The sequence below is a fragment of the Pteropus medius genome, unplaced genomic scaffold (assembly GCF_902729225.1).
Source record: "Pteropus medius unplaced genomic scaffold, Ma_sr-lr_union100, whole genome shotgun sequence".
Lineage (NCBI taxonomy): Eukaryota > Metazoa > Chordata > Mammalia > Chiroptera > Pteropodidae > Pteropus > Pteropus medius.
This window is the reverse complement of record NW_024355327.1, coordinates 1,568,519-1,592,687: the sequence shown is the minus strand read 5'-3', so window position 1 is coordinate 1,592,687 and position 24,169 is coordinate 1,568,519. Positions and strand designations below refer to the sequence as shown.

At 39.7% G+C, this 24,169-nt stretch overlaps 1 protein-coding gene and 1 pseudogene across 4 annotated transcripts in view; one reads left to right on the top strand and one right to left on the bottom strand.

Moving 5' to 3' along the window:
* FHIT (fragile histidine triad diadenosine triphosphatase) overlaps positions 1–24,169 on the bottom strand; it is a 1,065,768-nt gene that overhangs the window by 208,813 nt on the left and 832,786 nt on the right. The window lies entirely within an intron of this gene.
* LOC120599548 (uncharacterized) lies at positions 12,598–12,716 on the top strand (annotated as a pseudogene).

Below are 24,169 nucleotides of genomic sequence, written 5' to 3'. Positions count from 1 at the left end.
AGTGTTTTTCTTAATATCATACATCTGCCAATGGTCCTGGCTTTGCCACTGGGCAAGTACCTCCCCCCGCCCCAGACTCCAGCCTACTGTTTCTTCCATCTATTGAGGACTCTTTTCAAGCAAGTTGGAGGTCTCTTCTTGCTAAAATGAAAATTTATACTCCCTTTCCAACATTTTGATTCATTTTTAGTGAAAAAGTAGACATCCCTAAAGCACTTATTTAAAATGAAGCCAGCCTAGTAGAAACCCTGGTAGAAAAATCTACCATTGACCATGACAATAGCCAACAAAAAGTCTCATAAAAAGAAACACATTTAAGTTTCCAAGCCTCAAAAAGGTTATTACACAGGATGACAGCGTCTTTTCTTTTTGTTGACGTTGAACAAACAAACTGGATTTGACTTTACATTTTGATAACATCAGCCAAGGTGTGTTATCTAACAATTAAAAATTGAAATATGAAACTGTTCCCTTCCACAGCCCCCCTAAACTAATTTAAAGCAAAGAAAATTTCTCATGCCGGATATAAATGTAGTTATAAATATTTATCTGTAGCCCCGAGCCAAAAGCCTTACACAACACACACACACAGGCAAATAAATCAAGGACATTGACTTTTTTTAGGCCAAATTTCTAATAACTCTAGTTAGTTTTCTACCTATTAAGATATGATAACAAAGAGAGAGATGGATATTCAGAAGTCGCTGGTCAATTGGCCATGTTGTTTTTAAGCATTACTTTTTTTTAGAAAGACAGCCATGAAATTATGAGCTAAGAATTTCATCAGGAAAGTATTAATACATTGAGTGACATTTACGGTTGGCCAGACACTATGCGCTATATGGGTTTTTCATGTACCATCTCAGTTAATCTTCACAATAATGCCGGGAGTGAGAACTACTATTAGTTCTTGTTTATAGATGAGGAAACTGAGGCCCTGAAACAGGTTCAGCAATTTGCTCCAGTCACATGACTAATAAATTACCATCTGGATTCACACTCCAAACCCTGTGTGATCTTCCTTACTATAGTATGTGGTTCTGTGGTCTTGGCCAGCAAATGTGGGGAAGTCCTGTTCTAAAGCTATCCTACATGCTAATTAGGACTTTATTTAAAATTCAAAGTATTTCATTTCTTTCTGAAAAGGGAAAACAGGAAACACCTACAACATATTATGCTGTAGTTAGAGCCTAAAGTCACTCATGTAAATTAGCTATATCCATGATCTAAATATTTATAATATCCTTAAATGTCCTACTATAAATATTAGAGACTAGAAAAGTTAGACAGCTAATTAACTAGCTGTGCTCTTCTGTTCACCTCTTAGCATTTACTTAGTTTTCTGAAACAACCCAAATCACTATCTAAGGGGAAGCTCAGAACCAAGGGATCCTTGTATGGTTTGTACCTTTCACACCCTTTGAAATTAGTGAAAAATTATCAGATAGACATGTGTATATTTTTCTCAGGAGAAAGTCCAAAGCTTCCCTTAAAAGGTCCTGGGACCTTAAAAAAACTAAACTAAACTAAACTAAACTAAAACTCATAGGTCTGGATATGTCAGACTACATTTTACGCAGTAGAGCAGGTTATGCTCTGCAGGGTCTGTTCCCCCAAAAGAAAAGTTATCAGGTTTCAAAACTAAGGGAGAGGTGGGGGTAGTGAGAAGCAAATATAAAGCTATTACTTAGACAACTAACAGAACAGTCGCTTCAGCATTTGGATGCTTAGGAATTCAGCAGACAGATGCATCCGAGCCATTCTGTGGAGCCCTTCTCTTTTTGGCATTGTTCTGGTTTCCCACTAAACGTCTGAAGACCGTTCTGACATATGTGGCAAAAAATGTGACATCGAGGCTGAGATACCCCAGAGCCAGGACCCACCCAGACTCTTCCAAATCACCTCCCATAAGCACCAAGGAAAATCCAGACATTCATCTTGTCAATTTGAAGAACTACTGAAGTGAGGCGGCATTTCAGAATCATGGGTTGCTGTTGCAGTTAAGGCATTAACATGTAATCATCAAAGCCAGAGATACATTTTGTAAGTATCATTTCCCTCGATGCATTTTTATCACATATTTTGCACAAGTTTCTATTTCCAAGATTCAAGGAAAAGATGTTTAGTTAAAAATGTTTACTGTGAAGACCTTATAGATTACTTGAGAGAAAAGCATTTTGCAAAATACCATTTATAGGAATAAAGTATTTTAGAGAATCCTTTGCGATCATTTTGTTTTCTGTGGATACCCAAACTCTTCCTAAATAGAAATCTCTCAAGTGCCAATGAAGCCCATTTAGGATTTACATGCCCTTTATAGAACATTCCAGGTCAACGGCGTTCCTTAAAACTCTAGACCAAGATGTGACAGGGCTGCTCTGTGGTACTTGACTACATGACTGAAGAATGGCTGGGTCACTTAGACTCTCAATCTGCCCATAGGTAAGTGAACCCAGTGACAAGAGTACATATTTTCAACAAGCAAGAAACTGTGAAAATTAGCACTACTGTCCGCCCACATAAAGAACGGTGGCAAATGAGAACTGAATGCAACACTTTCTTAATGGGGGTTGTAGTTACTCGGGATGAGCAGCAGCTCTTCTCTAGTCCTTCGCAACACATTAAGGTCGGCAGACGGCCCTGTTCAACAGAGAAGACTTAATGTGGCTGACAGATGGCAAATACACCATATTGACTCTTCTTCCTAATTTAACAAATTTGAATCTTTTGTCAATTTTCTTTCCCCAGTGAAAAGATATTTTAAGGCACTACTTAAGCTTACATTGCTCTTTTCCCCCACTCTCCCTCTCACACAGTAGTTTGACACTGTGTAATGAAACTGAAACTAACTTACCAAACTCGCTCATCATCCCAGCTATACATGATCATCACAAATTCAGACACTGGCCAGAGTGCTAATTCCCCATTTTTGCTGAAGGTGAGGAAGTTTCACTTCCGGCCAGCGGTAGTTAACTGAATGGACAACAGGGGATGCTTGGACTCCTAGAAATAACACACAAAAGTACGTATTTGTGTTTTTCACTTGAAGAAATGAAAGGGGCCCTTTCCTTGCTTTATCAGAAGCCTAAAGATCCAATGCCTGCGCTTTAGAGATTATTACTAGCCATAATGCTATGGCCTCTGTTGTGCTTCAGGATTTCTAGGGGGTGGGGAGTTGGCTACGTCAGGTGGATGGAGTGAGAGCAGAGATGAGGTTCAAGCTCTGGTGAAGTTCTCCGGACCGCCAAGCTGCCTCAGGAGCATCAAGTGTGACTCAAGTTCAAGGTGGAGAAGTCATGGCCAAGGGTAGCCTGCTGCCACAAGGAAGAGAGGGGTTCCTCCCAGCACTGCTGGAGGTATTCAAATCACAACTGAGGGCCACAGTGAGGGGGTGGGAGAAGGGCTTCAAACAGGAATGGGAGCAACATGGATGGACTGGGGGATCAGGCTGGGAATCTAGATTTGGCAGATTCTTCATTTCGGCTTTCTGGAACAGGGAGAATGACATCCTATAGAGGTGCATCTAGTTTAGATACCTCCTTCAAAGATCATCTCCTGACTGTCCCCATAGCCGTGGCATTTGTCTTCACTTCCTTACTTCTGTACTTCGTTTCGCTTACACCTATCACATGCTCTTATGCTGGGGGTGGAAACAAAGTCCCTGACCTCGGACAGCTTATACTCTGGGGTGTGAGCGTGTGGAGTGGAGGGTAAAGAGGGGAGAAATAATAAACAAAAAGGAAATGACTGATAGCAAGAGCGCCTCTGTAGGAAATTAAAATAGAGGAACGGATTAGATGGACACTCAGGTAGGGTAGAGGGAACTACTTCAGCTCAGGGACCAAGAGAAGACTCTGAGGAAGTGACAAATGGAGAAAGATCTGATGAGGAAGAGACAGCCCCATGTGAATGTAAAAACCTGGTGCAAGAGAATTTCAGTAGAGGGGATCTGCTCCCACATTGCTAAGGAGAATGATAAACTTGTGTGTTTAAGGAGCAGAGAAAACACCAGTGTGGTTGCAATGTAATAAAAGGAGAGAGTGATATGACGAGAGAGAGGGGCAGCAATGGGCCATGATTTAGAATATGTGTCTTAATCTAATGGACATGGGAAACCATGATAGGGCTTTAAACAGAGGAACTACGTAAATTGATTTTGTTTCAAAGAGGGTAAGGATGGCTATTATCATAATTTCTAATGTGTGCTAAAATTAAGTATAATCCTAACTATGAACCTAAATGATAATAACACTAATTTCTCCTGAAAATCTTTGTAGTAATATTACCAAAGATTATCTATAGAAAAAGCAATTGCAGAATTTTAATTGCTATTCTATGTAAACAACAAAAACAAAACACCACCGAGAAAAAAACATTTCCATGGTAAAATAAATGTGAAGAATGTTTAGTTAAGCCAAGTAAAATAGATTAATTTACTGCAAAAAAAATAAAAATTCTTAGAGCCTCTCATGGGAGTGAAGTTTAGGAGAACACCGTGCTTTAGATTATCCCCAAATCCATATAAATGATTTTATTTCATCTAAAAATATTAAAATGTTCAAACGTGGAATGACTCTATATGAAAGAGACTTAATGCTGGCCTGTCTTGAACGTCTTTCTAAATTTCAGGATAATTCCTATGTTTCCAGCTGATTACCTAGTTAAGGCGACTAGAAAGTGTCATTGTTATTGGGACAAATTCAAAATTCACTCTCTCTTGTTATCCTTGAACTGGGGTCTCCGATTTCCTGCCACAAATAAGTAGGCCATTGGTGGAGACTTGAAAAATCTCTTTATTATGCAAAGACTCCCACAGTGGCAGTGCCTGACTATCATCGCCTAATCTATAGGTAACACCCCATGTGACATTCTGCATACATTGCCTCGATTTCATAGTAAAGAACATACTAAATGCTCATACATTAAAGTGAAGTGATGCCTTCAATAATTAACTGTTCTTATAGAGTTTCTAGAATAATAAATGGTCAGATAGAGGTGTTAAACAAACATAAAACATTTGATGTGAAAAGGCCCACATATGCCAAATTAACTTAAAATGAACTCAAAAAAACCTTTCGCTCTGGAATTGACATTAATCATTTTCTGGAACTCAAAGAAAAGCCGAATGTGGTTAATTTTAAATCTATTTTATGATAGAAAGCAACATAGTCTCACAGGATTCAAGGTATCTATTAGTTTACATTCTTGCCAGCTTCAGCAAAATAAAAAAAAACAAACGATAAAAACCTACTATTGATCTGCTGTTAAAAATCAGGTGACTTCACTGATTGCAGAGCACTGGCTGGTCTTACTTCTGCCTACTGACAAATGGAGAGATTGACTATTCAAAGAGCTCTTCGCATTACATTAGCTGAATAAAAGTGATGTATGGGCTTCTTTCTTCTCAAGCACTGCCTTAGCTTGTGGTGGTGATGGTGGGGGGGATGGGGAGTGGAGGAGGAAGAGGAGGCGGAGGAGGAAGCAGAGGAGGAGATGAGGCTTATAAATCCTATTAGAATATTTAAATAAACAAAAATAACTTCCCTGGAGATCACTATTTAAAAGAAAAAGACATGAACATTGTTTTTATAATTGTATATTTTGGGGCACCAAAAAGGCCCACCAAAAAACATTTGAGATTTAAAAGTTAAGTGGAATCGCAGGAAAAAAAATTAATCAACTATTTTATGAGCAATACCCAGAAGAAACAGGATGAAGGCCCTGTCGCACTTTGGTAATATACAGAATTGGCACAAACCAATTTGGCTAAAGTGAAGTATATTGTCGGTAACTCTGAGAATATTTCAGATTGAGTTTTTATCCTTTTTAATCTGTTTTGAAGGATTCTGTGCTCAATTTCCAGTGTGGATCAGTTCTCACAGAGCGGGAAGCACCATGGAGCAGGCTATCCTTAACACGCCACAATGAAACTCCTCAGTCACTGACAGCTGGGCATGCTGTCCTGAATTGTTTTCCCAGTTGTAGTGGCAGGTACCCTGAACCCATCCTTGCTCCTTATTGCTTATTGCTTTATTATTAGTGTCTTAGACAGGATTCCCCATGGCAGATCCTGAGACAATTGAATGCAAATAAATTATTTGAGAGATGCTCTCAGGAAGCTTCATTAGGGTGGCAGGGAAGTAAAACAGGGAAGGGAAGAAAGCTACTACAACGTATACTCATTTGCAGGAAACTGCTTCAAGCTCTATCTGCTGGGAGGTCTCCGGGAAGACACCATGGAACACGCCTCTGAGTCTCCCTTTGAAGGCAAGTAAGCTGGAAGACTTATCTTCCAGCTCCCACTTGTCATTGGTTGAGGGTGGCACCTGGGGAGGCCTCAACTCCCCCGCACCCTAGTCTTAATCCCCACACTAGTGATAAAAATCCCTTAAGGAAGAGAAGGCACTTGTAATAGACTGGCCTCCAAATGTACAAGGGTGTGTTCCACGGGGTATGGCCAAGGCACACAGTTTTGACTACAACCAGTAACACACATTTATGAAAATATGCAGTCAGTTTTTCAGCAATTACTTACGAAGCTCCTATTATATGCAGGTATTCATCTAGCTGCTGGGAATACAGAAGGACAGAATAAAGATTCCAGTTTTATTTAATATCCAGCATAATCGGGCTGGGCGGAGGCAGATTCTACAGGCTACTTATCATGATCTTGTTCACAGCAGCAGTTTTAAATGTGGTCCCTAATTTTAAGAGTAGTCAGAGTCATTGGTATTGGGCTTCCCCATCACCAATCTAGGTATGCTGAGGTCTGTGGGCTAGTAATAAACTTGAATCAGGAACTACAGCAAGCAGACAGGTATTGGAAGGAAGCGGAGTTTCCACTACGGAACAGTGAAATAAATTTTGCTTTCAAGAATCCCAAAGGGGCACCTTCCCTGTGGTGGCTTGTGCCCAGAGGCACTGTAGAGTTGCCTGCTCTAACTCTGACAGCTAAGCAGGTGCACAGCTTCTGAACATGGAAGGGAGCAATGTAAATTTGACCATCTGGAGATTAAACTGGCATTGGTGACTTCAAATGGGCCCTACAGAAACTGATCTCCATTTCAAACACAAAGACCTCTGCCTTCCAAGTAGTACAGAATTCCATTTTATCTACACTGACCAGGTAAAGCAGAGTATTTGCCAAAACTCTAGACATGGGGTGCTGTTTGTAAAACCTTACAGCCTCACAAGTGTTGCTTTAAATAAACCATTACACTTATATAGAAAGTAATAAACTAAGTGGTTTAAGTAAAATATGAGTTATGCCAATCCTGTGGTGGGGGAGGAGCATAAACATGTAAAGCAACTGTATATTATACAAAATTGAATAACTATGTACATAATTCAGAATATGCTAAAAGGCAATTTTACCTGTTCTGATGATCTCTACCATCTGACATTTCCCATTTCAGGGCAATAAGTCTGACCTCATGAGTATTCCTTAGCTGTGAGTACTCTAGTTGATTAAAGACTATTAAAATAAATAGTCAGAAAATAAAGTGTCTATGGGAATTGAGATGAGGCTAATGTGGCATACAGCAGGATGAAGCAAATATATGTGGCACATACTCCTGACAGACATCATTAATTGATCACAGCTCTCTCCCCCAATGAGCGCAGACTGAACCTCAAAATCCTTCACAGCACACTCCTCCAGTCAGTCACAACTCATCTTCCAGAGCTGGTACTGAAGATGAAACCTCTCCGACATCCATGATAAATTTATTGAGCCTGGTCCCCTTAACATCACATCAACTTCCTTCAGGAAAAAAGGAAAGGAGAGGAAAGGGAAAGGAGGGGGGAGTTGGAAAGGGGAGGGAGAGGGAGCGGGGGAAGAGGAGAGGGGAGAGGGAGAGGGGGGGAGAGGGAGAGCGCGCTTCCAAGTGAGAGCGTGTCCGCGCGCGCGAGAGAGCAAATTAACTTTTAAAACAAATGTTGCTTCCTTTGTTCCCTGCAAACGCTGCTGAGTAGGGGTTCACAGTGAAGGGGATCAGAATGTGCCATGCTAAAATATGCCACTTTGGCATATTGATTACTTTGAGCTGAAAGCAGTCGAAAAATAGCAGATGCAGGAAGTGCTCTGTGATCTCCCACCTTCTACCTAAAAGCAGTGTTTCCTTGGAAAGATAGGTGCACCTCCCCCCCAAGAAGAGGAGAACATTTTTATCCCCAGAGATGGGGAATTGATGCCGAATTGAATCAGTACAAACCAACCTACTAAAATAACCCGCATCTTCCAATAGTTTCCCTTATATATTTCCCAGTTACCTTCCCACAATGTATTGCCCCTAGCACAAACCCCGTTTTCCTTTGCCTTGTCACGTATCCACAATTTAACACTTTCCTTAAAATGATATATAAGCATTCAGGCCTATCTGCTTCTTTGAATCTATATACATGTATATACATATACATATACATATACATATGCATATATATGTAAAAATATTAATGTCAAATTAAATCTGTATACATTTCTCCTGTTTGTCTTTTGTCAGTTTCATTCTCAGGCCCCAACATAGTACTTATGTTGGGTAAAGGAAAAGTCTTTCATCTCCTCTAACAGTTTATGACTACTCACTCTGAATTTGTATCAAGCTAGCTTTCCTGAGAAAACTCAGAATCATTCTTTCCAGAAGCAAAGAAAAAAAGGACTCAAAATGCCCACATCCTTAAGATAACTGAGTAGTTGCCAGCAGGAAGAAATTGTCCAAATAAAACTCAAGGGCACTGTACCTATAGAAGGATGGTTAAGAAAGACTAGATGTACAAAGAAAGATTAAAATTCAAAAGATCACGTTCTCCCCAACCCTCCTCATTTTTTTTTCCCCTCCTCTTATTATTTTACAAAGAATCACTCCCTCTGCCTTATCACACAGACAGCTGTGAATGGATCTCCCTCCGAGCTCAAGAGATTCTAGGTAGGAGAAAGGAGTCTAATACGTACATTTTTTTCTTTTTAAACTCTGTAAAAGTTTTCATCATACTAGCTACTTCTGGTGGTGACCTAGATCATTATTCACCTAGTATAAATGAGCTTGGCTTTGAACAAGACTGAGAATTAGAGCTGAGAATAATCTATTTGTTCATCTTGCTTTTCTCCTGGGACAAAATAATGATTTCCCTAAAGAATTTTCTTGAATGGCTTTCCAAGTCTAACTTGAAATCACATTCAAAATCTTGTGATGCTCCCCTTTCATGCAGCCCACCGGTAATTGTTTTAACACTTCCACGGCAATGACACCCAATCTGAACACAACTGTAGTAACACACGGCATTGCCCAGTTTCATACCACAGGCTCATTTCCAAGCATTGTTTTCATATATTTGGGCTAGGATGACTCTTTCCTCACTGCCTTTAATTAATAAAGAAAGCTTAATATGTATTTACCTCCACTCCTCCCCCCCACCCCCACCCACCCACCCCAGATCGTCTGCGCAACCTGGCACTAAAAATGCTGAATTGCTTTTGTAGTAATTTGAAAAAAAGAGTTTGGGGGCTATTAGAAGAAATTCACATCAGGCATTTCTCTCCATGGCCTACTTACATTTTTCAAAGTGAAGAAATGTTTCAAGGAAAATAAAAAACTTGGGGTGCTAAAGAAGTCTGCTCCATCTAAAGTCCTATTTTTTGATTTTTTACACAAAGACGCCGAATGGTGCATTTTAATAATGTAACTTGAAATATATTTCAAGAGGGAACGAGTTGTAATCTGACCCATGACAGAACAATGCCTCATATAGATTCTTGAACGAATATCTGACTGTAGGAGTCCTGCTCTTTTTGTCTTCTGGGTAATTATTTTATACATTTGGGAGGTTTATAGGGAATGTATATGAGCTTTTCAAATAAAAAGGTGTGAGACTCTGACTCTCCTTGGAAATCTGGAAGAAAAGGAGAATGTGAAATTAACAGGTATCTCTAGTACTAAACCAGAGATCCCGCAGGTCACCTTCAGAACTGCATATTCTAAAGTTACCTTCCTTAAAAATGCAGAAGCAGCTTGAGAATATATCTGACTTTACCTTTTAAAAGAAGGATTAAAAATTTAAGAAGCTTCATGAATTTCTCTCCCACTTCCCTATTCTTTGGTATTTTTCTTTTATCTCTTATGCTCTGATAGAATGCATTGTTGGTTTATATAAAACACAATCAAATAAAGCAAAAATGCGATAAATGGACTCTAATCTAAACAGTCTAATCGCAGCATCTCTCATTCACTTGGGTGTTAGTCCTAAGCTCCTCTATGTACCAGGTCCTCGACTAAGCATGGCCCCATTCTCCTGAGCTTAAAGTCTTCTGGAGAAGATGGATTTTAATCAAATAATCGCACATTTGCCTTAGGGTTTCAAATCGAGATAAGAACCATGAAGTAAAGTGCAAACACCTGTGAAATGAGAGCAGACTTCCCTGAGTAGGAGGTACTTAAGCAAAGATTTTCAACATGGGCAGCGGTTGGGGAAGCAGGAGTAGGACAAGCACTTCCGTGGGGGGAGGGAGGGGAGGTGATGATGGTAGGTATTTAGGCCCTGCAGCAGGAAGGAACAGGGCCAAGGTCCCACAAGCAAAAGCCAGGTGGTGTTTGCAGGATTACTCTGAGACAGATTCTCCTACTTATGCTGGCTGCATGCACAATTGCAGGTCAGTGAATACGAACAAATGTGCTGAGCAGTCTCTAGTTTGTCCCCATTGAGAGAGACCTTGGGTAGGGGTGATGGAGAGGGTCTCACCTCAGGCCTTTAGACTTATGCTTTAAGGAGGTTCTGGGAAAGTGAGTCTGAAGTCCCTGGGAATGTGAGAAAAAAAGATAAATGGTGATTTTTCTCTGCCTTTAGTGGCTTCCAATTAGAAAAGACCAACATTATCCATAGGACCCTCTGCCCCCAGCCTGGCAGAGAATATTATCACAAGAGGGTGACCCTCAATTCCCTGGAAAGCTTTGAGAATATGGTAGACAGCCTTCTTACTAGGTCATTTTAGCTGCAGAGGGATGAAATGGCTTGCTTTCCACACATAGGACTTTGATTCTAAGCGTTGGCCAGTGCCTGGGAAATAAAGCAAAGTCTTAGCTTTGATTCTACTTAGAAAGAAACATTGTTCTTTCACACTCGAATTAACTTTCACTCCATCAACAAGGAGTTTCACAGGTGACTATGAGAAACAAGACTCATTCCCAATAACCACCTCACCATGGCTTTGTATGGGCTCTGAGGGCTGGGCCTGTTGGGATATGAAATATCAAAATACGGCATAAAGAAGCTTCTATTTTGCCATATATATGTATTCCACAATCTATAGCTAGATAAAGAGAAGAGAGTGAGCCCTTACTATGACGTTTCAACAAGTACATCTGCACTTTGCTTGGAGTCTTCATAGGGAGTCCTTCTCAGAGGAGATGCAGTTCCCTACCTGCCATCCTCACCTTTCTCCCTCTCTTAATTTCACATGGCTTTACTTTTAACAAATTGTGTTACATTTCCCAGATACTATTATATCAAAATGACATGCTCCCATCCAGAAACACCAGCGATAAAGACAGAGAGACAGACAACAGAGGGTTTCTTCTCAGTGGACAGGTTTTCCCTGGATAGAGAACTTGTTTTTCTCAAGGACAATGTAGAGGAAGATTCAGGAAGTGGATGAGTAGGACAATCTTAGCAAAGCTTTGTTTTTATGTTGTTGTTGTTGTTGTTGTTAACCTTTAGTGGGAAATAAGCAGCAGCTCTCATATTTTATAAAGGCTTTTATCTGTGGTAGTTTTAAAAATGTCATCAGCCAAACTATAAATTTAACCATGGCTGGATTCAATTCCCTGCTTTCTATTTTTCTGTATTTTCCAAAACACCTACAAATGAACAAGTGTTATCTTTGCAATCAGAAAAGAAACTATCAAAATCATCCAAATGAGATCTCTGTCTGTGTGCTCTCAGGGAGCTATTTGGTATTATGAGACAGACAGGGATGATGTAAATGCTTGCGGTGCCAGGTCCCTGGGTTGCTTTAGTCAAAATGATTACTAATTCTATTTCCTGTGGATTTTCATCAGTTACTAGTTCATTTAAATCAGCTATTAAATGAATAGATGTGAAATCTTAAAATACATTTAGAGAAAGTATATTGTTCCATATTAAGCAAGCAGTCAGTGTTTCAAATTATATGCAAGCATATGAGGAGAATCAGTTCTCACCAGATCTCAATCCGCTTTAAAAACTGCTTACCCCTCCATTTTGCTCCCTAATTAGAGCGTTTTATCTTTGCGAACCTTCGCCATCACTGCACCGTGATAACTGTTGGCTAATACTCTGTGAAGAAATAATTAATAATAATCCACACCAGCCAAAACAGATAGCACAACATGGGTAAAGAATTAGTTTGGTCACATGTGGCTTGATGGCCACTTGGGGAAAACAATGAAAGGAATTTTATTGACCAAAGTGGTTTCACAAATGACATTTAAGTAATCTGTTGGCATATTGGAACAGTGGCAAGAGTGCTTGCTTATTAAGTCATTTTGAAGACAGTCATTATAGAGCTTTTTCCATAAATCAAGAACAAAAGATTCCAGAAAATTATTTTTTTATAAAAAAAATTTAGTGCACGGCCATACCACCCTGAACACAACCTATCTTGTCTGATCTCGGAAGCTAAGCAGGGTCGGGCCTGGTTAGTACTTGGATGGGAGACCACCTAGAAATACCAGGTGCTGTAGGCGTTTAAAAATAAATAAATAAACATATAGTAATGTTGAGAGAAGTTTGGAGTTGAATACGGTTACTGGTTATATTTTTAGTTGTCTTTGCTAGCAATAATCCTTTTATGAATTTGAATCTTAAGCATCTAGATGGACGATATTAGGTAAATTTGGGGGTTGACAGGCTTTGCCAGACTGTCAGCTCCACGGGCTTAGGGACCGCACCTGTTTTACTTAGCAATGTATGCAAATTACCAGGCTGCATGTGACAGTCCGTGTTACTCAGCAGGTGCTTAGTAAATACTAAACGAATGGATAAATGAAATTTCGTATCATTGCCTGATTTTGCAAGGAGAAAATCATGGCCTTTCTGAATTTCAATTTATAGGGGCAAAACTCAATGTTATACAGACTTTTAATGATATTTTGGTATTTAGAAAAAGGACTAATGACTTTTTCAGGTAGAAAGATGTTTCACCTAGTTATTTGCTCTGTTTGACCTGTTTGGCCTACAATGTAAATAATCCTGATAGAAATCTAGGTTCTACTGGGTTCTACCATAATCCTTTAACTAATGAGATCTTGCATATAACTCATATTTATCATTTTCTTAAAAATGCATTTGCCTCTTCCTGGCTCTTATTGTAATTCAAGTAGATATCTCGTTCTCACTGCTCTAGGAAATATCTTCCTTTACATCTTAGCCTCTTCCTCATTCCTTCAGTGTGTCCCGAGTGCTTTCTGAATTAAATTCAGACAACGGACCTGGCTCTTGAGTCTTTATGAAGAGACTCCAAACCTGCTCATGAGGTGCTCATCTCCCGGCTGTTCTTTTGGGGGACATACACGTCAGCCAAAATGCTCAACTCACTACTGCCATCTCCATTCCTAGGCTAATGTTTGTCCCTTTGCTTTATATCCAATGCAGAGGAAGAGGAGCACAGAGAGGGAGAGACACACACTGGGTCCTGAGGGCATTAAGTCCCTAGACAAAGCCATACCTGAGGTAAAACGCTTCGCTTAGATTCTGTGACTCTATGATTCCGATCCTCCATTTACCCTAGCCAGTGTGGATTTTCTGTCACTTGCAACTGAAGAATTCATAACATATGCAGGGAAAAAGAAATGAGGGAAAGGGGGAAAATGGAAAGGAAGAAAGAGGGAACAGAAGAATAATGAAAGATTTTTCCAAGGTCTTAGGACTAGCCCATGTAGGATAAGAATAAAGTCCAGCGTTCACTGCTGTTTTCCCTACTATTCCCCTCCAGAAATTAGTACTATTATTCATTTCTACGCATAGTTACTTTGAAGCTAAACAAATGAGATCTGGCCCACCATTAATACCCCACCATATAAGACATACATCTGCCTTGACTTATATTGTTTTCCTGATGTTGTACATTTAAGAATTGCTTTTATGATTAAGCTTCTCAAGGGGATACGGATGCCAGTTTTAATTTAAGAAATACTAATGCTAAAATCAATTTGTAGAATATTTCAATGAGATCAACAGTGTCCACTAAACAAAAATTATTTTTCTACTAGGGTGTCCTTATAAGAATGTACCAACAGCAATCAGGATTTTTCGGCTACTAAACCATTATTTACAGAGACTGGATTAAAACATAAGGCAAAAACTGGTATTCATCCTTGAACTCAGAGTACCTGAGATTTATAAAACACTATTTAGAGATTTTACACAGAATATGCTGCTTTGTGCCTCCCTAATTTTTCATCCTCCAAAGGGTTTATAATGCTTTGTGGATAGTATAGCAGAAGGCACCAGAAACTGATGTTATCTGTGCAGCAGACACTGACATGCACCTCAGTCACAGAACAGAAAGATCATGTAAAATTCATCACAACTTTGCAACAGCACGATCACATTTCTAATTTTATTCAAGCTAAGGGTATTTTTCTTTAAAGACTAGATTTGATGATTCTACCCATAAGAAGTCCAAGTTCTTAATAACATAACTTGCTAAAAACTAAAAACAAGCTTTATAATCTTACTAGTGGTTCCTGTTGCTAATATTTCAGGCAATTAATCATTCTTTCTTTTTATTATAGAACAGCTTCACTAAGGGAAAAAGTTCTCTTACATCCAGGGAACTTCCTTAGCCTACTGAATCCACAGTTTACTTTTCTTCTTGAACTCATTGCTTGGTCTTCATGACACACCGCCTAATGTTTTGGGTTATTTACGTATGTTTCCTATCCTTCCTACAGTTTTACAAACACGTAGAAGAGAGGTACTGAGTCTTATAAAGCTCCAGTATTTGTTAGTATCCTTAATATGCTCTTTTAGGTTGGTAATTGAGAATTTTTTAAAAAATAAAACTGGTTATATGTGGACTGTATTAAAACAGTGGTATGAATATTCTAAACTATCAAAATGGGCATGAATACATTTTTAATTTGAGATGTTTATTCAGCCTGAGAATGGGGATTTTGTGACACCTCAAACACCGGTTTGTAAAAGGCTTCTCAACCTTTCCAGTTTAGAAAACTATGACTGAGTCTTCCCTATAAAGAAAACTTCAAGATTCCATTCTCCTTTGCCACAGACAGTGAAATGTTTTGGTTTAAAGGCTGTTGCTGGGAGCTGAGCTTATTAGCTACATTCTGATGAGGATGGGACTACAGAAACCAGGCTGTGTGAGCAGATTCAGCTGGATTCCGCCAACATTTTCTCGATGAGATGTCATTATCCGAATTTCTGTTCAGAGGTGACACTGACTGGATTCTAGCTCTTGAACAAGTCACTTTTCCCCTCTGAACCTCAGTCACCTCACTGTTTAAATAAGGATAAATTTCCTGGTGACATACCTATTTTACACAATGTTGAGAACATATTAATGATATTGAGTGTTAATAATTAAATGATAATACCTAACATTTGCTGAGGGATACCATATGCTAGGAACTGTAAAAAAAGTCCTATATTTCCCTTACCTCTTATGATCCTCATAACAGCTCTAAGAAATCAGGCAGTATCATTATCTCCCTTTTACCGATGAGTAGCCGAAGCTCAGAAATGTTAAACAACTTGCCAAAGATCACAGAGCTCATAAGGAAGGAGAGCCAAAATTTTAACCCTGGCATTCTGGTCCCAAAGCCTTACCCTCTGTGCTATTCTGCCCTACACAAATGATTTAAAGCATGTAATATGAAGCACTTTAAAAACTGTAAATTAGTAAACAAATGTAAAGTATCATTACTATTAATAATACAAAGAGATGCTCATTACAGTTATTGAAAGATTAGGTAACCATCAATTCTTTTAGTAAAAGCACATGTACTTCTCTCAGTAATACAGACAACCCGTTGTCAGAGAGTCAACTAGAACTGCATTAGCACATCACAAAAGAAGTTCTACTGGCACCATTTTGAACAAAGAACTCATTCTTTCCTAGAGTTTAAAAGGTGAGGGGAATCCCATTCCTTGCCTGACAAGAGGAACAAATTATTCTAGCAGCTCTGGCAACACGACGCTTCAAAAAGAACAAGTTACAGAAGGCACTTCTGCTGCAAACTGGTAGTACGTCCAACACGAAACTCCTGGAGGGACTCCACACCACAACGCCTGTTCCCATCTGCAAGTCAAATGACAGCCCCAGGCATCTTTCCAGAAAGCTGTCTGGTACCAAACTCGGAGCCCAAACTGGTTACAAAGGGCCAACCACTGATGAGACTCGGCATTGCCCAAGCAGGCTCTAAGGGCCAAGGGTGAGCGAAGCTCATAACATGAAGCGCTATTTGCCAATCCTCCCTTTAACTTGTCTACTCACTAAGTGACTTTGACACCATGCCTGTTTGTGTTCTAACCTGGAAGCCTCCACGGCACAGCAGATGGCGGAGCGTTTGCATTAAAAAACTGTTCTCAAAGGTCAGTTGCATGAGGCAGAGGTGGGACTGCTGCAGGTGGGTCCAGAGGGAGCCGGGGTCCTCTCCTGGGGGAGCAGCACAGCCGTGAATCCCCGACTTTGATGGGGAAACTGCCCACATGTTTCCCCAGCAAAAACTCTGATATATCTGAGCTCTGAATGATCACAGCTCTACTATTCCTGACGATCATACCCAGGATAACAAAAATCAGCTGCTGTAACAGGGAGCTATGAGGGAAATCAAGCGGCTACATTAGCAATGAGAAAAAAAAAAAAGAATAAAACCTCATCGAATTTAAAATTTAACTTCAAATTCAAGCTAAATGTCCAACTTTGCTCTCTTAAATTTAACTTGAGATTTAACTCTCTTAAGTCTAAACTTTTTAATTTTCAAATCTCAACTCCTGACTCTCTACTCTTACGTTTCTTAAATTCTTCGTTTCTTGGGTAGGGGTGGGGGGGAGGAGGGAGTAAAATTTAACAGCTGATTGAAATAAATGCCTGTGAATTGTGAGCTTGGTTTAAGGCCACACCTGGTCTTCAGAGGTTAAGATAATCTTCACTCTGTTACACAAATTTAACATCGGAATAATGTTTTATCTTGGATGGGCATGGGGGAAATAGTTTTTCCTTCATGAGATCATTCCTTTTGTTAGGGATCCATGATTCAAGGAATATAACATAATGCCTCTTACTGGAGCAAACAATGCCCATCTTAGGGACCCTGCTTTGCAGACACCTTTAATTCTGGAAGGAGTATCTACTCCTCCCCACCCACCCAGAACCACGTGGTAGACTCTGGTGTTTTCTACGTGAAGAATGAGCTCTGCACATTCGGTTCCATTTGATTCACTTGTTAGGACAGCTTACAGACCAATGCGCTTAACATTAATAAGAATTCTGGGCCCATTAACGGGGTGACTCAAGAGGACTAAAAGTAAACTGAAATCCACTTTAACTCCTCTCCAGGGGTTTCCTCTGACTCTCTAATCAGGCTTTCTTCATGCAGGGGTGATGGTAAAACTACTGGAGTGATGATGATGAAGCAAGCGAGAGGATGCTCTCTTTGAGGGCAGGGACTACGTCTGCCTTGTTCACTGCTGTCATCACAGCAGCTGGAACAGAAGCTGGCAGGCAGTAGGGTCTCAATAAATAATTGGTGGATAAAAATAGTCTGACAAACACTGTGTAGAAAGTTTCCCATTCATGGCCTCATGTAATACAAAATCCTATGCAGGATTTTTACTCCAATTTCACGGACAAGGAAACAAAGTCAGAGAGAGTCAAAACACTTGCCTAAAGTCTTGCTGCTAATAGTGGGTGGAGCCAAACTGAATCTTTGAGCAAACCATTCTTATGAGTGAGGGAGACATTTTACAAAATAAAATCTCTCAGATAGAGAAAACATGGTTATCTGTGACCTGCCTCAAGACTTATCCTGTCAGTATGGGCTAGTATTACTAATTGCTCTTCAATGCTGAGGTGGAAGACAACAATTCAGGAAGTTGAGTGGAGCAGTCTATCCATGGACAGGCATCAGGGGACTAGGAGACCCTTGAAATTATATGCAACATTTACGTGTACCTGAGTTTTTCCACAGAAAAAAATCCATAGCTTTCTGACTAGAAACATTCTATGATCCCTCCAACTCCCAGAGTTTAATGAGTGAGCTGCTTTTCATTAAATTGTTTTTTAATGATCACCCCAGAGTCGAAAGTTTTCTAGATGTCTTTTGTAGGCCTGCCTTCTAAAAGGGAAATGATTGGCATGAAAACTTGGCAGGTATTAGACATAAGAATAGTCAGTCTCTGCAAACACCCCCTGAGTGTGGAAAGAACCCCCACAGATTACCACTTTAGAAGACTAGCTCAGAATTCATTCCATTGTTAGCATTTGTCCACAGTAGGATCAAAGAGTAGCTCTACTGATAACCAATTGGTTTTAAGGAGAGTGACATCACAGAACTCCATATCACTGATCAGATTTGGTGGTCTTAAAACACCACTGAGGAGCCAACAAATTCCACCATACAGCAGTGCCTGTCAATAAGATCTTCCTATGTCATTTTCTACACTCTTAATGTGTAGCAAGAACATTCAGACCTGAGGTTCTGTACTTGAGGAAACCACCCTCATGTTCAATAAACCTTTGAGAGCCTACTATGTATCAAAAACTGCAATAAAGCACTTGCTCCTATGTCAGGTGGATACCTCCATGTGATTCTAAGCAACCTGTTTAAAATAGAAGGGTCAACAAACAGAGAACACCCAGATGCGGGGAACAAGCTCGGCAAAGGACTAGAAACAATGCTGTGCACACGTTAAAGACACTGATGATTCCTTAGGGGAAGAATAGCACACTTCTCCCGACTCCTACAAGGTTTCTAGGAAGGAGGGAAGTACAGAATTAATCCAGACTTCCCAGGCTCCAGAGAGACTAAAGAACAAAGATTCTATCTTTGCGAATGCTGGTTCACAGGGAGGAAAAAGGCAGCGGTACAAAAAAGAAAAAAAAAAAAACTTTTCTGTGTTACCCAAAAAATGGAATAAGAGAGCTGATAAAAAGCAGCTAGCCATCACTGGAGAAGTTTTACATGGAATCATACACTGAATGAGTCAAAGCTAAGTCTATAAACCGTGAAAGATGGGTAAATGCAAGATGATTGTACTAAAATACAAAGAAACGAAGTTAGCCAATGTGTGACCTTTTAAAGCTAGTATGTTAGTTATGCTGTTTACAGAGAAGAATGTTCACAAATCAAATTATCACAAATTACATGCTTACCATGTCTATTAATGTAATGACCTTGGGAGCTGACTCATAGTCTTCTTTAAACTAATGAGCATGCCAAATATAATCAATTAGGTTTTCAATTAAAATTATAAATTTATTGAATACGTTCTCCGCACGCTACCCCTTCCTCTTGCTCAGGAAACTGTTGAGTGATCAATATGAGCCCTTCTGCTGTGGTCTCCCTCCCTCCTTCCTTCTCTTCCTTCCTTCTTCCCTCTCTTTTTCTCTCCCCTTTCCCTTCTCTCTGAAGCATTTCTATTATGGATAATTTATTAAACTTTAAATTTCATATTTGTAGGTTTCAGCAAAATCTAGTCAGCTTTCAACACAGTGTCAAGGGATAATTAGGACAGTTAGGGGTAATTTATCATTTCTCAGCTGGGTTTTTAAGCTTTTGCTGTCTGTAGAAATCCGTTAGCCAGTTCTGCACAGATCACTATGAAATCTCCTTTATCTTTGTGCAAATTGCTTTTCTATTTTCCTGAAGTGAGCTGAAAGACGAGCCAATCCATTCCTGAAAATCTAGCCACCGGTGTGCCTGTCATCAGTGTGCAGCTGAGGCCACGCTTCAGATGAACTACTATAATGGCTAATGGATATGATGCCACGAGCAGCTTTTTCCCAACCTGCTGTGGGTTAGAAATTTAAACCAGGCAGTCTGACTTCGGGTTAAATCTTCAGAAAATATGCGCAAGTATCTATAAGCACGCCAATATACATTTTGCACAGCAAATATTATCTAGCAGTCCACCAAGAATGAAAAGCTTTGAAAAGACAACAGTCCGACACCACTTCCATGCAAGAGAAGGATTTTCTTAAGCCTGAATTGAAAAGGGAGGACCTTGTGTTCTTTAGAGAGACTCATTTACTAGATGGTGAAAAATGAATGCTCTGAGTAATTTCATTTTGAATTGATTTATTTCTAAATAGGGGAAAATTGACACTTAGTGGCAAAAGCAGAAATCAAGTCTCTGGGAAGAGCCAGCTAGTCTCAGGTATAACCCAATTATTTGAACACAGGAAATAAGAACACAAAAGGCAAGATAGAAGGTCACCCGGGAAAGTCATTTCTTGCAATGAATCTCTTCCTCTCCCACTCTGGAAAGACTCTCTCAGGAAAGTATAAGCTGACCCATATTTCCAGTTTATTTCTGACACCTAAACCTAATCAAAGTTTACTTTTTAGAAATCCAATAGTTATTCTCAATTAGATTGCAAAGGAAATTAAATCATAAATTTCTCAATCCTAGCCCTGGTTGTCACACTCCTAAAATACAACTTTCCTCCCTCTGGCACTGTATTTCAACCTCTGAGGCCAGACTCCAAAGCAAGTTATAGATTTGATAATTTGCTAATGTGGCCACGGTAATTGTTTTGAGCCATATTTATGATTTTATCGGATCTTACAATAATCAATAATAATCCACTGATGTTCCTGACTCTGAGGTTTTCTCACAGTTGACAAATGGGGCAGTAGATTCATTTTTAATGTACTCACTTAACACTCCCTCCCTGAGAGAAAGAGTCTTGCATATATTAATAAAGGCCAAGAAATGAATGGCATCAGTGCACATACCTTACCCTGAAGAATTAGCTGCAGGATAAGATTTAATGCTAAAAAGAAGGAGAAGAATAGATTAACAGGGCCCATTTTGTACAGCACCACCATCATTAAAGTTAATGGAATTACCTTGTGGTCATGCACCAAAGGGAGCCTATTGGAAGTTAAGCTCTTCTGGGGCCATTGATTCACAGACATTCACACAAAGATACCTGTCGGCATGTGATGAGTATTGCAGATATACAGAAGCATTTCAGAAACTGTTTACTCAGACTGCCAGTTAAGCATATTAAGAAGTAACAATAACTTAATATTTGAGCACAGATGATTTACTTGGGGATGTTTCCCATTGGAAGTAGCAGAAAATTCAACTCTGTCTGGATGAAACAATAGGGGACTTACCAAATCGCCTAACAGCCCAGAGGCAGAGCAGCCATCAGGGCTGATCCATTCAGCAACCCAGTAATGTCACCAAGAATCCAACTTATTTCAAATATTTGCCATTCCAGCCTCAACATCTGTTTCATTCTAAGGGAGGCTGCCCTAGGAATCTTAAGATGGTTGCTAGCAGCTGTCAGGGTTACTGCTTTCTTATTCACAGGTATTATAAGAGGAAGCATCCCTTCCCACAACCAATGGATACAAGTCCTCCATGATACTAGGAACAACCATCCCAAAAGCTGAGGGATTCCTACATGCTAAGTGGCTTGGTCAGAATTAAACAAAGTCATTACTGTGGCAGTGAAAATTGGCTTAGGCCAGGGATACATAAACTATAGCCCCTGGGCCAAATCTGGCCCACTGTCTATTTTTATAAAGTTTTATTGGAATACAGCCATGACCATTTGTGCAAATTTATTTTGTTTTCTATGACTGCTTTCTTGATACAAATGCAATTGTATAATTTGTGACAGAGACCACCTGGCCCTCAAAGCCTAAAATGTTTATCTAGCCTTTTATGAAAAAGCTTGCCTATCACTGGATTAGACTAAACAAGGTTCACACCTGGAGCTAGAGAAGGATTCAAAGGCATCCTAACTTTCTGGCTGCTAAATAATGGAGGAGTGCATAAAGTATGGTGGGAGACAACCACAGTGCCCATAATACATAGGAGACAAAATCGTTCAAGTTCTAGAAAGCGACTTGGAAATTTAAAAAACAAATCAGTGAAGGCGACCCATCATATTAGGCACATATGAAATATCATCTGCCCTTATAATACACTCCCGACTCTAAATACATTTAAAGTAGAATTAAAACTCCTCCTTACAGTGATGTACAAGGCCTAGTATAATTGCTTTCCTGTCCAGCCCTTTAAGTTTATCTCCAGCTACCTCTTTCTCTACCCCAAATTTCTGCCACCTGGCCTTTCCTAATCTCCGAGAATGTGCCAAGCTCATCTCCACTGCTGTTTCCTTTGCTCAGAATACAAGGCTCTTTCTCTCTCAGCTCTTTATCTGGCTGAATACCTGTCACTCCTCAGGCTCAGTTTATAGGTCACCTCTTTAGCGGGCCTTTCCTAACCATCCTACCTAAAGCACCTATGTCACCCCTGTTCCACCACCCCCACCCCCATATTATCCGCTTTCACAGTCTTCCTAAAAGTATTCAAAATCTGCAATTATTTTGTTCATTTGGATATAGAGAAAGACAGACAATAAGCTGAGATTGTTCCTTGTCTGCCTCCCCTTCCACTGTACCCCAGTACCCAGAAGCATGTGACACATAGTAGGTACTCAGTAAACACTTACTGATAGAAGGAATTACTATGAACTATACAACTTCGACAACCTTCTCAGTCTTTCTCTATTACAAAGTGCTTATTTCAAAGATTTTCCTTAAAGATAGGGACTCACTCTTCTTGGTCTGACAGGGCCTATGACAATACCAAGTACACAGTAGGCACTGGAAGAATAAAGACTGAACGCTAGATAGTAAAACATGAGCAAGCAATATGCTTATTTCTTGGGAGGCAGGAACAAGATAAGTTTGGCAGTGATGAAATTATCATCAACCAGTGATCAGAGCTGTTAAGAACTAGAAGCAGATACTGTGTACTGGTTTCCAGGTATAGAGAAAGATGAAAGACCAATTTGAAGGCTACAGAGGGAGATCATTTGCACAATAGGTGATGATACTACAGACTTCCAAGGTCACTTTCCCTTCTGGGATTCTCTGAGTTTTCCCAGGGTCTGAGTGTCTTCCTCAAGAGTGAATTTCATCTCTGGTCATCTGATAGCAGAGCTGAGCTTGGGATCACATTTATTCCTTCCATGGGTGAACAGTTTCATCAGAATTACACTGCTAGAACCTAATGACATCTGGGAATTTATACCATTTAAAACCAAGGGATGAATTGAAACATAAATAAAAGGCCCTGTTGGGTTGTTTCCCAGGGCACCAGTATAGAAAGCATGATAAAAAAAATATATTTTCTTCAGGGAACAGAAGTGATAAATAGAACCTAGGGTGGAAGATTTGAATGTGAACATTAGGATAAATGGATTTCACCACAAAGTAAGAGAACATTTGGTAAATTTACTTTGTTCATTCAATGTTGTTTGTTCTTCCAAACCACTTTAGGTAAGGTCAACACCCTAAACAACTGCAGGTTTATTTTTCATGTAACATCAGAAACAAGAAAAGCTTATTTAAAGGGGTAAATTATCAGGGAAAGAAATGGTTTTCATTACCAAATTTCAATAATATTATCTTTATGTTGAATGAGTCAGAAGGATTTCAAACCATTGTTTTTGTCCTTTCCCACTGAAGTTTGGGATTAATCCAGTTAAAGAAAGCTTCCAGCCACAGACGTTTTTATTTCCCTAACCTTGGTGAACAAGAGGCTTCTCCAGAGAGGGGATCTGCTATGAACTACAGGTGTAAAATTGATGCTTCATGACACATGAAGTTAAAATTTCACAATTACCCTTTCTAGCACTAACATAATTCATATAGAAGTGGGGAAGAATTTCTCACTGTGTTTGGCCTGAGGGCCATTACAGATCCTCAGCAACCTAATATTTTTCACTCAAATGTCTGTCGTTAGGAAGGTCATTATTCTAATTCTTTCATGTCTGTGGCTCTGCAGGTTGCCATATCTATTCTTCATTAAGCTGGTTTCCATCTGACCCAGACTCAGTCATCAAATCCTTACTTTCCTAGCTACTTTTGGGTCTTGAGAATTATTTTATCAACAGCTTTGACAAAAAGGGCAAAGAGGAGCCCCTGAA